At 36.7% G+C, this 12,497-nt stretch overlaps 1 long non-coding RNA gene and 2 pseudogenes across 3 annotated transcripts; 1 reads left to right on the forward strand and 2 right to left on the reverse strand.

Moving 5' to 3' along the window:
* Position 1: 1 nt before the first annotated feature.
* On the forward strand, positions 2-5,486 carry LOC148743602 (uncharacterized). 2 transcript variants are annotated; one of them, XR_015989970.1, is made up of 5 exons: positions 2-86; positions 171-239; positions 1,415-1,527; positions 1,806-4,360; positions 4,695-5,486. It is a non-coding gene; the product is annotated as an uncharacterized LOC148743602 (long non-coding RNA). The 2 variants fall into 2 exon arrangements; XR_015989959.1 differs by lacking the exon at positions 4,695-5,486 and having other exon boundaries at positions 1,806-2,946; positions 4,185-4,452.
* LOC148743603 (uncharacterized) lies at positions 1,682-8,838 on the reverse strand (annotated as a pseudogene). Its single transcript, XR_015989948.1, has 9 exons — positions 8,556-8,838; positions 7,609-7,669; positions 7,315-7,472; positions 5,480-5,643; positions 4,460-4,546; positions 4,161-4,228; positions 3,277-3,602; positions 2,876-2,952; positions 1,682-2,693 (listed from the first exon to the last, which is right to left on the reverse strand). The product of XR_015989948.1 is annotated as an uncharacterized LOC148743603 (transcript).
* A 1,143-nt stretch (positions 8,839-9,981) lies between these two features.
* LOC148743604 (uncharacterized) lies at positions 9,982-11,378 on the reverse strand (annotated as a pseudogene).
* Between the last annotated feature and the right edge of the window lie 1,119 nt (positions 11,379-12,497).

Here is a 12,497-nt window from a genome sequence, read left to right on the forward strand (position 1 = left end):
GCCGAGTGGCACGCAGGCTAGGTTGCATTGCCGATAAACAACATGGATTCTCTAAAAGAGCAGCTAGTTCCGGAGGTCCGAACCAGGTATTTTGACACTTTCTCCTGTCATTCGTTCCAATTAGAAATGCTGAAGGTACAAAAACTTATATTTGGCTGCATTCTCTTTAGGTTTTCAATTTTTTAAAAAAAGAATGTGGGATTAAAGATGGCTTTTGCCAACAGTTTAAAGACGAAAGGGTAAGAATTCGTTAAGAACTGTTTCCTGTACTAGACTCGAGATTGTGGCGCACTTAAATTTGATGCCTCAGATTGCCTTTTTACACTTTCCTTACCTTCGTATTACGTCTGGTTTACTTTCGAGAAACCTTTAATCATTTAACTTCAAGATGGGACGGTTATTTGTGCTTCACTGGGAATAGTTTTGACCCTTTTCATAAATGGCTGCCAATTAAATTAAGTAATTATTAAAACTAGCCAGACTAACTTCGGTTTTGAGTTAAAAATTTGAAAGAAATTTTACTCCCAAACGAGTTTAGTGAGGTTAATTTCATTGCATACAAAATAATTTTTATATTGGTAGCTATTTATCATTCCTAGAATCCAAAGTAATTGATTTGGAAATAATTGGATGAGAGAAAAAAGTTTTTTTTTTAAAATTTAATTGCTTCCAAATTGGACAAGCATGTAGTCCTTTGGATATATCAACAAAGTTGAAATGGTAAATTGGCCACCGTAATGATTACAAAAGCTGACGTTTCGAGCTAGCTCCGACGAAGGGCTAACGCTCGAAACGTCAGCTTTTGTAATCATTACGGTGGCCAATTTACCATTTTAACTTTGTTGATATATCCAAATTATTTCGTTACTCCCACCGACGCAGCCCCAAACAGTTTCTTTCGAAACTATCAGCCTTTATTCACATGTAGTCCTTTGCCCACTAATTTATGAAACATTCCAAAGTAGCTGAACTTGATGTAGGGCAAATGTTGGGCCTGATATATGGCATGTACATGTTGAACATGATATATGGCAAATGTTGCTTGTATACATATGGAATTTCTCTTCTTGTATTTAACTCAAGATCTTACTTATTTACTGCTTGATATATTAAGTTGAACACTTGCAGAGAAATTCCATATAAACTCAAGATCTTATTTGTTTGCTGTACATGATATATTGAGTTGAGCACTTTCATATCTGTGTACATCCATGTATTATTCTATAGTATCTGTTGCCATTTTTTCCTTTTTGTGTTTCTTATCTTGGGAAATATACCCATAGGACCTGCAAGTATTTTATCTATTTTTTTTTCACAGTTTATGTATTCGTATTACACCTCAAGTGGCTTATTTTACTTGACTAGTTTGACTCCATACTTTTCTCTAAGATAAACTCATTTTTCCTTACTACAGATGGACTTTACAGCTGTGAGGATGGCAACAGATGGAGATTTGCAAGCTCTTGGTTCGGCTTGCGGGGGCGACATACTTGCACTGAGATAATAAGGATAATGCTGCTCATTACAGTAGGGGATTAATTATTCTTTTCTTTTTATACATGTCATTCATGTGTACTCTAATAGGTTGTGTTAACATAACACTTTTATAATGGAATGGAAAATAGTTCGTTACCTGCTATTTACTTTGCTGTTCTACCTTGTTGAGTTCATAGATTTCGAATTACCAGGCCAGATGATATCTTTATTTTTATTCTAGATGTAAAATTAATACATAATGCACCCTTAACCCTTTATTTCCCAAGATTCCTTTAAACTAGTAATTCTCTCTACTTTCCTCTGCATAGATCCTGATGATGTCAGTTTGGAGAATTCAGTGTTGGATCAACTATTTATCCCCCAACTGATATTTTCCTTTATTCTCATCACTTCTTGATACTGTATTTATTTGATATTGTAAGGAGAAATTCTCTCCCAGTTACTCGTAAGAATTAAAGGGTTAAAATAACAACCATTTAATTTTGTACTTGAAAATAATTTTGTTTTTATAGAGAATAATTCTGTTCTGCTTGGCTTTGGCCAAAGATTAATCATATAAAAATAATAAATAGTTCTGCAATGATATCTCTGACTGGTAGTTAAAGTAATAATAATTCTCTAGGGGTGACAATGGTCCCAAGTTATACATGTGTTAAAAAGTTATATGTGTTAAAATTCAATCATGATGCTCTTGGCATAGTGATGTAAAAATAAAAAAATGCATGAAAATGAATCAAATGTTGTGATGTAATTGTCAGTAATACGTATCACCTAAAAAAATTGGTGAGCTGTTTTTGCCCTTGAAGAAATGGAATCTTTTTTCTTTTGGACAATGTTTTTCCACTAGTTTTGCGTTTTGTGCTCTTTTGCACAGTGATGTCCTTCTCAAGGAGCATGCGTTTGGGTGGTGGTTTTGTTACATATTTAATGGTTTTGTTGCCAGTTGAGATGCCAGTTGAGATGTTCTCTTTGTCATACATAGTTTCTGTTAAAGTTCTTTTCTTGGTGTGACATTTGGATGTATCCTCAACGTAAGATTTATTGCCACATTCCTTACGAGATGTTAAAGTATCATTGCTTATGGCAGCACTCATCAGGTCTCTTTTGTTAGCTGAACTTAGTCCTATCAGAATGTTGAAGGCAGGTTTGGCCCAGCTCATATCGCCACACACTTTTCTATAGCTTTCAAATGGTGTCTACAAGAAAAAGGAAAAAATTAATATAAGCTTTTCTAAGATGCACCTTGAGGAAACATAACATATAATTTGCTGGTACATTAATTAAGATAACCCTCTTTGAACAAAATAATAAAATAAAAAGTGTCTTTACTTAGATTTCACCTTGATTAAATTCACTGGACAGTTTACCAGTATCTTACCTTTTCAGGTTTGTGTTTTGGTGGCTGATCCTTGTGTGGTGTGACAGCTCCTTCTGAAGACTCCGAATCAGGTGTTCCAGCAAGAAAAAATTAATCATGTCACTTAAAACTTCTCTTAGGACAATAAAAATTTACTTAGAATTGTACCTCACAGGCAAAACTGGGGCTGCATACAACTTGCCAAGGTTTTCTTGATGCAGAAATTACTACCTACTGATTTATTCTGTTAAAGTGGAGAGACAAATTGTCTCTCCACTTGGTGCCAGGAAAATTTCTTGCTAGGAAGAGGAGAGAGTGACAACATCTGCACCAGTGCCAGCTGGTCTACTACTAAGCTAGCTTAGAGCTTGCCATGCCATGTCTAAAAGTCCCAGAGTTTTTCAATACTGTTCCACCTTACCTGAACTGACTAAGTGTAGATTGTAATTTTGATTTTCCACGAGGTATTTCTGGTGTCATCAGAGCACACCTCAAGTCCCTTGTTTCATATTCTTGGAGACAACTTTTCTAGTCATGCTCATCTAATACAGCCTGAATCAGGAAATACACATTCATTCCTGCCATGGATGACTTTGCTTGGCCACCATCACATATTTTGCAGCTTAGTTGTTCCACCTTTTCTTTCAGAGATTCCACAGTTTTGGCAATACTTTCATTTGTAAAAACCTTTTCTTTGGATTTAATAATGCTCACTTTGAGCATGTTCATGAATCTTAAGACAGCAGTTCTGAAAGATAAGCAGACAACTTATTTTCACAGGGTTTATTCAAACATGCCAATCACTTCGGGCAATCTCACCACTCAGTCAACTGTATTTAATATTTTTACTGCAGTACTGTGACAATCCTTTTAACTGGTTAGACTCCTTTGTGCATGCTTTTCTTTCGGAAGTACCCCATCCAATGAAAGGTGCTCAACAAAATAATAGGATTTTTCCCATGATTAGCTTGTAAAACAACCTTAATCTGACTGGGATGCATTCAAGATTTAGTCAAGGGGCCGGTTCGTTGATTGTCCAAGGGCATGCTCCCCCAGCAGATTTTGAAAATTAGGTCTTCGGAAACATGATTTCCAGCATTTTGAGGGACAATTTAGGGGGTTGGACTGAACCACCCAAACCACCCCTGGGTCCGCCTCAGAATCTAGATGCAACAGTTTTCTAATTTTTATCACTGAGAGTTTGGTGGAAGAACAAAATTGATCTTGGTTTTAAAACCTTCCTTTGCAGAAATGATCATGTTCTTAAATTAAAATAGTGTCCAATATGTATCTACAACTATCTTACTTTGCATCTGCTGTTTCTTCACAGACAGTTTGTAACTTTTGGAAAAAGGTCACAAACTCTCCAAGACCCTGTAAAAAAAAAATTGTTGAAAACCACAGATGAAGGAAGTTATTAAACATTAGCCATGAGTATGGGACAGAAAAGTCTACACCAACTGGGCTGCAAAGAACTCTTTGGCTTAGTAAAGATTCTCTCTTGTGGTAAAATGACCTGACACCTACTAACAGCTGAAATATATTTATAAAAATTCTATTTGGTACACTAAAGGGAATAATAAATTTTGATATACTGATATATACCTTAGTTAATGGGAGAAGTGGGTTGTCATCAATTGGTGCATAACTCTTTCCACCCAATCGTATCCTCAGAATAAACAAGACAGCTGTCTGTTGGCATGGGAAGGAAAGAAAACTAGAGAAAACTGTGTAATATTATCCTCCAACTGCTACGGATAATGATGAGAAAAAAAATTGTTTTTTCACCACTGGATCAGACTATATACATTTTAGAATACAGCTCAATCCTATCTCACAGTTGTTTATCAAGGAGCCAATCTATTGAGAAGCAAGGCAGGATCAGCCACAGATAGGAGGTATACATTGTCACAGCAACTTCTTGGAATGAGGAAATTGGTTTAGAAAGTATCTAAGAACTCCAGGAATATGGATTGAAAGATTACAGCTTTTGCTTTGTTACCTGTCCTCAATGATGACATAAACCGATGATGATGAATGCAATGATATACATGCATGCAAGAATATCAACATCATGATTTAAATGCTTGAAAAATAACTGAGCTGCCACCTCTTGTTTCACCCTCCAGACTCTTTCAACACGCCAGAATTGCTTCTCAAACACCAAGGGATAATTTTCCAAATGAATTGAAAATTTTGACCCTTACAATTGCAACACTCTTAGTCTAATAGTGATTGATTCCACTCTTTGAAAACACTTTCCTAATGTATCGCCCACACCCTATTTAACTTCTGTGTCTATTTAAAAGTGGCTTAGCCAGAAATATTTTACGCATGTGTGGTCTTCACAGCAATTATTTTGATAACTGTCATTTGCTGATAGCAGTTCATAATTGCAGAATTTTCATGATAATATTCACTGTAAAAAAAATTGCAGGGGTTTCATCTAAGTTTTTAGTAAGGGAGGAACTGGTTTTCATAGGCAGGCAAAACTCTTTGGACTTAACTTCTTTATGAGATAGACTTTCTTCTATATGGTCAAATCAGGTGGGCAAAAACTTCCTTAAAACCAGTCAATTTGCTCAGTGCCCAGTCCTTAATGAAACACCTGAAATTGAGTGGTACCTGAAACATAGGCATGTTTTTTTCCCCTGCAACTTTCCTCAATACTGTAAATTGTTTATGAGCCAAGTCCCTGCGAGGGATATGGATGGCCTGAGACAAAGCTAGTTCATCTCTTGAATTCACTAGAAGCCTGAGGTAACTCAATAAACTTTCAGCAATTGATCCTGTTTTCAAAACAACATGTACAAGATTAACAAATCAACAGATCACTTGTTAAGTCAAGACCATGCCTAACTTACCCTGCGAGCAGAGCCTTTTTAACCTGTCCTCGAATCGATTAAAAAGAAGAAGAAAAGTAGAAAAGGCTCTGCTCACAGGGTATGCCTAACTTCACACTAGTTCATATTTTTTTTTATTTATTTATTATTTTGATTTATTTTGATTTATTACAGATTCCAACAATTAAGAGGCTCTTCTTCTGTAACAATACTAATCTAATCTAAGTATGTATACATATATATGTAGTAACTAATTAAAAGTATAATAACAATAATAAAATTAATCAAGGTAACTTATGAGATATTAAAATATACAATACATATTATGTGGATTAAAGACCAATATTTAGCAAACAAATGTTTCTTAGCACTATGGCAAAAAACATTATGTTCTAAAACGTTTCTTGTTGCTATCAGGAGTCTATTGAACAATGTTGCCGATGTGGATAAGGCTGTCCCTCAGAGAAATCAGCACTGAGAAGATGGCTATTTAGCTCAGGACTGAACAATCCAGCTTTCAACCAAACTGTACAAACAATAGCTGAAGGTCGTTTGGGACAGTATGTACTAATTAAGTACAACATATATGTTCGTATGATGCACGATCCTCGCAGTAGATAGCGCTATTTAAGCAATAGCGGAAATCAGACCTGAAAAAAATCAGGCCTGTACGGGATTCGAACCACTGACCTCTGCAATACTAGTGCAGCGCTCTCACCAATTGAGCTAACAAGCCAACTGGGAGCAAGCCGTTAAGTTGATTCGTAATAAACCCGTGAAAGTGATAAATCAGATACAATGAAAATATATGAAGTTCATATATTTTGAACTGCGGTATTAGATATGTATGATTTTCGCTATTGCTTAAATAGCGCTATCTACCGCGAGGATCGTGCATCATTCGTATCTAATACCGCAGTTCAAAATATATGAACTTCATATACTTTCATTGTATCTAACATATATGTTCCTTTACTCCTGTTTTTCTTTTTTTAAAATACTAGATTACCCAGGGGGATGAAGATTTCCCTGATAACGCCAGTTTCTTTGATCATTTAAAACAAATCTCTGTTTTAATCATGGTTAAAAAACACAGAAGCATTTTACTAAGTTTTCTCAGAAAACTTTCCTCATTAGCAGACAATACACAGTGATTAACATAATTTTCACAGTGGCCAAAATTGAGACCATGGCATTCCAACAATTGGTAATTAATTATAGTGATTTCACTTTTTCATGATTTCAATTTTTCATTGATTTGTCCACATTTTATATGCTAGAGGTTAAATTATACTCACTTAGTAGTTCATAACTTATATTTTGCCAATGCTGAAAACGACCCCAAACTTACACACCCACTGGCCACTCCCACCCCTGCAGCTTCTGTGGACACCAATGCCACTCCATGATTGGGCAACATAGCCACAAGAGAAGCTGCAGAGCCTGACAGCGACTCTTTTAATCTCTCTTACCTCTTTTTCCCCACTTATTTCAACCTCAAAATCACTCTACTAGGCCATTCCCATTGATGCAAAGGACCAAACAAATATGAATTTTCTGAAGCCAGTGAAGGGATTCTCTGAATTTCAGAGCTAGTTTCTCGATGTTTAAAATTACCTGCGTGAACGATTCTTGTGAAAATGAATGAGATAGAGGAGGATTGGGGTTCCTGTGCTCTGGAGATTGTTTTAGTACCAGGTCATCAAGCACATCTACTGGCACATCTTGCTCCAGGAACATATCAACTGTTTTCTCAGATAGTGAGTATTGACCATCTGTGTTCACAGAAGAATTAGAAAGATATGTGAAAAGGAGCAATGTAAAAAAAGTTGCAAGTTTAGACAATAGTTAATACTTGTGCTGTAAAGTTTGTGATATGATGAAACTCAGTTGATTTTAAGGGTGACCTACCTTCTCTCTCCGTGGAGCAGAGCACTGTTCTGTTTCCAACCATCAGCTGAAGAATTTGTTGCTGGAAGAAATGTTTCATGCAATGTTTGAATTAACAAATTAATGAATTAACCATTTCATTCTTGAAGTTTACAGTAATACTTTTAATTAGCTAAATTACATGACTGAAGGACAACTTTAGTCAGTGTCTACTAACAAAAGTCACCACTACTAATCCTTTACACCTGCATATTCTCCATACTGTTCTCTATACATTTCCTAAGGTGCTTACAAGGAGAATTTTTTTAACAATAAAGATGGTGATCATTTCCTCTATTCTTATGACCTTAATGTGTGATTCAGGGGTGATACTGTAAGGAGAAATTAGATGGTAATCACATGTAAGGGTCAAATTAAAGGGTTAGGGATTATTTCATACCGAAAGCATTTCATAAATATGTTTTCTACTATAATTAATGATTATCATTGTTCATTCGTTCATTCATTCATTTTAGTTTGCCATTACCAATAAAAAAATTAACCGAATACAAAATTTATGATACATCAAAGATAAAATGAACTATTCTAACTAAATTAACTTCAAAATCAAAGGAACTGAAGAGCTAGGTAACAGCAAGGAAGCCGATTAGAAGCTGGGGGCTTACTAAGTATAGGCTTCCTTATTTAACTAGAGGATAAACCATACAAATCAAAGGTGCTGAATGAAAATTTAGATTAAGTTAAAAAGAAAAAGAAAGAAAAAAAAAAAAAAGAAAAGGTGTGTATATAGCTTAAAGAAGAATATATTTATAAACTAAAAATTCAAAGAAGAATTTTTTAAAGCCTTTGATAAACAAGCTGATGCCTTCAGAGTATTGAACTTCCCGACTTAGCGTGTTGAAAAACTTAAAACCTTGATGTTGACCTTATAATGTTTGTAACCTCTAGACAGCTCTTTAATTTCTCACCTCTAGCTGTGTCTTTGGCTTTCCAGTGACAAAAAACTGTTGCGAAATTTGAAGCATGTCTTTGACATTACTGTCCGTGATTAAACATGTTTTGACTCTGTGAAGGACATCAGCAAAGTCCACAGCATTGCAATGTAACAAAAACGTGTTATAAGGAGTGCATGACCTAGAAATTGGCAAGTAATTCATGGCAGTCTCCATATAGACTCCCTGTTACCCAGTCTCCATATAGACTACCCGTTACCCAGTCTCCATATAGACTCCCTGTTACCCATTCTCCCTGTGTACCCTGTGTACCCGTGTGTACCCTGTGTACCCGTGTGTACCCGTGTATACCCTGTGTACCCTGTGTACCCGTGTGTACCCTGTGTACCCGTGTGTACCCTGTGTACCCGTGTGTACCCGTGTGTACCCGTGTGTACCCTGTGTACCCGTGTGTACCCTGTGTACCCGTGTGTACCCTGTGTACCCGTGTGTACCCGTGTGTACCCTGTGTACCCATATGTACCCTGTGTACCCGTGTGTACCCTGTGTACCCGTGTGTACCCGTGTGTACCCTATGTACCCTGTGTACCTGTGTGTACCCTGTGTACCCGTGTGTACCCAGTGTACCCTGTGTACCCTGTGTACCCGGTGTACCCTTTTTACCCGTGTGTACACTTTGTACCCATGTATATCATGTATATCCTTGTATACCTCGTATACCCTGTCTACCTTGTGTACCCTCTATACCCTGTATATTCATGTATACCCAAGTATATTCATGTATACCCAAGTGTAGCCTGTATGCCATGTATACAGGAAACCTGGCAAACATCAGTTGGAATGAATGGAAGCTCTCTGGCCGAACACAATCCCGTTTTGTACGTTTTGTACAAATTAATTATGAATAACTTATTATGATTTTATTAGCCCGGGGGGAAATCCCATATAAAATGGACTGGGATGCTCGTCTGGAATTTTGAAATAAAATCCTAAAGGAGGGAAATGTATGCGTGGCCAAACCGTTTTGGACCCCTAAATGAGACCATTTCAATCTTTAATGATATGAATCGAGTAAATAAAGCCTGGAGCAATTGGTTCTTGAGTAATAAGCTCCTGTGATTTTTAAATATATTTTTCATCGCGTGCAAACATAAAAGATACCCTTACAGCTAAATGTAACTCGATTTTTTCCCAGAACATCCAAAGTGAGACCATTATCTTGAAATTTACAGTCCTAAGCGAGACAACGAGCATCCCAGTCCTTTTTATATAGGAGTCCCCCCGGGATGATTGGTCGGTCAGTTCAAATTGAACGTTGTGCACGGTTACGTCAAAAAAGCCAACAGAAATTGGACGAATGGTTCCCCAACCATTCCACTTCAATTAATTACGCTCATATAGGGGTACAAAGGAAGAAATTAAGAGAATAATTTAACGATACTTATGATTTACGTTTTTTTTATTTGTTACAAATTAATTACAGTTGCGAATCATTGTATCCCGAAATGAGTTACGACATAACAAAATGTCGAAGTTGGAATGTGGAATTCATGCAATTCAAAATTATGTTTACCCTTGATTAAAGACCAGATTAATATAACGCTAACTTTTATGAGTGATTTATGGCAGCTAGCTAATAGTTTGTGCGTATTGCAAAACAGTGTCCACTTTATATTCAATCAGATGGAAACACAGGCCACAATGTATGATCAACGAAGTTTATTGGTTAGCAGATAAAACTTTGTGCTAGCTTCGACCTGACTGAAAGACTGAGTGATCTGAAAGGCGATTTTGTTTTACTAGGCAACTGAGTACTACAGACAATTAAGGGGTGTGTTGCCCATTGCCCATCACATCTTAGCGCGATTTTGTTGCCCTAAAAGAATATCTTGAATTTCACACAATAAGCCTTTAAAATTATTTGGATTCTTAATACACTGAAAATAGTTTCAAAAGCAATAGTTTTTTCTAAATATAATGGCGGAAGTCACGACTGCTCGATGTTTACTATATTTGTCTTTTAGATAGTACCATTTGATATGGTAATAGAACAATCAGTCCGAATTTCCTTGGTTATCAAGAACTGAAATACCATAGTAAAGATTTTTTAGAGCGAAATGTTTTTTTTCTTAAAAATTCTAGTTTTCCTTGAATTTGCCTCTCTGTTTTAGAGGTGACTGTAGTCAACTGTATATTATTTCCAAGCAGACTCTTGCTCACAAAATTATACAATATTGATATATTTCTGTAGCTTGGGAGAACACACGTGTTCGAAATAAATGACTCAACGGAGTCTAAAAGACAGCTCTCTTCGAGTGTCCATGGTCCGGGCTGCAAATTATATCCCTCATCCTCCAGAATATCTGCTGTTCGCCGCCTCTTCAATGATGGTGGTGTAGAAGTTATTCTCTTCTTTTTCTCGGCCTTACCATCGTCTGTGCTGTGAGTAACCCTTATTCCATATCTATTTTCACAGTTGAAACATGAACAGTGGATAGAGCAAGGTTTACCGTTGGAGTAGCAGGGACATTTTGTTCGCCTCTGACCTTTTACATCCATGCAAGAGTTTTGACCTGTTTTCCGTCCTTTAGCCCTGCTTTCTCCACACCGGCATGACAACTTCTGGGGATTCTGACTGCGATTGTTGCAGTTGCGGCACTTGCACTGAGCCTGGCAATTCTTTTTGTTAGAAACACACGGACAACGAGAATTTTCACTTGAAACACAAAAGCGCTCACTTCTGGATTTTGCCTTCCGTCCACAATAGCAAATTCGGGAAATTGTCTGTTCCTGAGCATGTTCAAGTTCACCCTCGATAGGATCTGCAAAAAAAAAAGTCGTTCATTACTTGGTTTTATTATTATTATAATGATTATTATTATTATTGTTATTACTATTATTGTGAGGTCGTGTAGTGTTGTTGATGTTCGTTTTCGTTTTACCAGCCGTGTAACTACTAGCATGGCTATGGTCCATATGGTATTAAGAGGTCTCGAGGTTGCCTAACCGATGCAGCTACACCGTCTGTCTCAGGTTTCCTGGTATGGAACGCCAGGACTGTCTTATGTCAATGTTCATTATTTAGTTGCTATGCTTTTCTCGTTACATGCAGTACGATTGTCGTTATATGCAGCGCGTTAGTCGTTATATGCAGAGCGTTTGTCCTTATATGCAGTGCGTTTGTCGTTATATGCAGTACGTTTGTCGTTATATCAAACTGTTGTTATGATCTACCCACAATTCAAATCACTCGTATCGGATCCAAGCTCCTCGCAGCCTGACGCCGCCATATTGTTTGTTTACCCGGAACAATTGAAAGCTAAAAAAGCTAAATGAAGGACAAAATGGTATGAGGGGTCATCTCCGCCAACATCCTGTTTCAAATTCCTTTATGAAGAACCATTATGCTATTGTTGTTTTTCAAATTCGCTTCTCATAAAAATGCAATCGAACTTGGACCAACATAATAGAATTTAGGAAGTTAGAACAAGAAATTGATTAAACAAAACGTAATTTACAACGTCAAAATAAGTCATTATTATGATCATGACATGGTTGCTAAAAAGTTTGGTCACCCATCCGTTCGAGACATTTGATAGTTCAGTAACAAACTGGTATTTACAACTCTTTATTTTACGCCTTCTCATACTATAACGCAGTTCCTTGAGTTCACAGAGTTATCCCTGTTAAATTACCGCGATGGTTAGGGATGGAAAAGATGAACATGGCTTGGAAACGACGAAGTTGAAAAAAAATAGGTATCAGTTTTGCAATACGCACAAACCATTAGCTAGCTGCCATAAACTATGGCATTTCAGTTCTTGATAACTAAGCGAGTTCGGACTGATTGTTCTAATACCATATCAAATGGTACTATCTACAATACAAATATAGTAAACATTGAGCAGTCTTGACTTCCGCCATTATATTTAGAAAAAACTATTGCTTTTGAAACAA

This window comes from Stylophora pistillata, chromosome 1, assembly GCF_964205215.1.
Source record: "Stylophora pistillata chromosome 1, jaStyPist1.2, whole genome shotgun sequence".
In the NCBI taxonomy this organism is placed as follows: Eukaryota; Metazoa; Cnidaria; class Anthozoa; order Scleractinia; family Pocilloporidae; genus Stylophora; species Stylophora pistillata.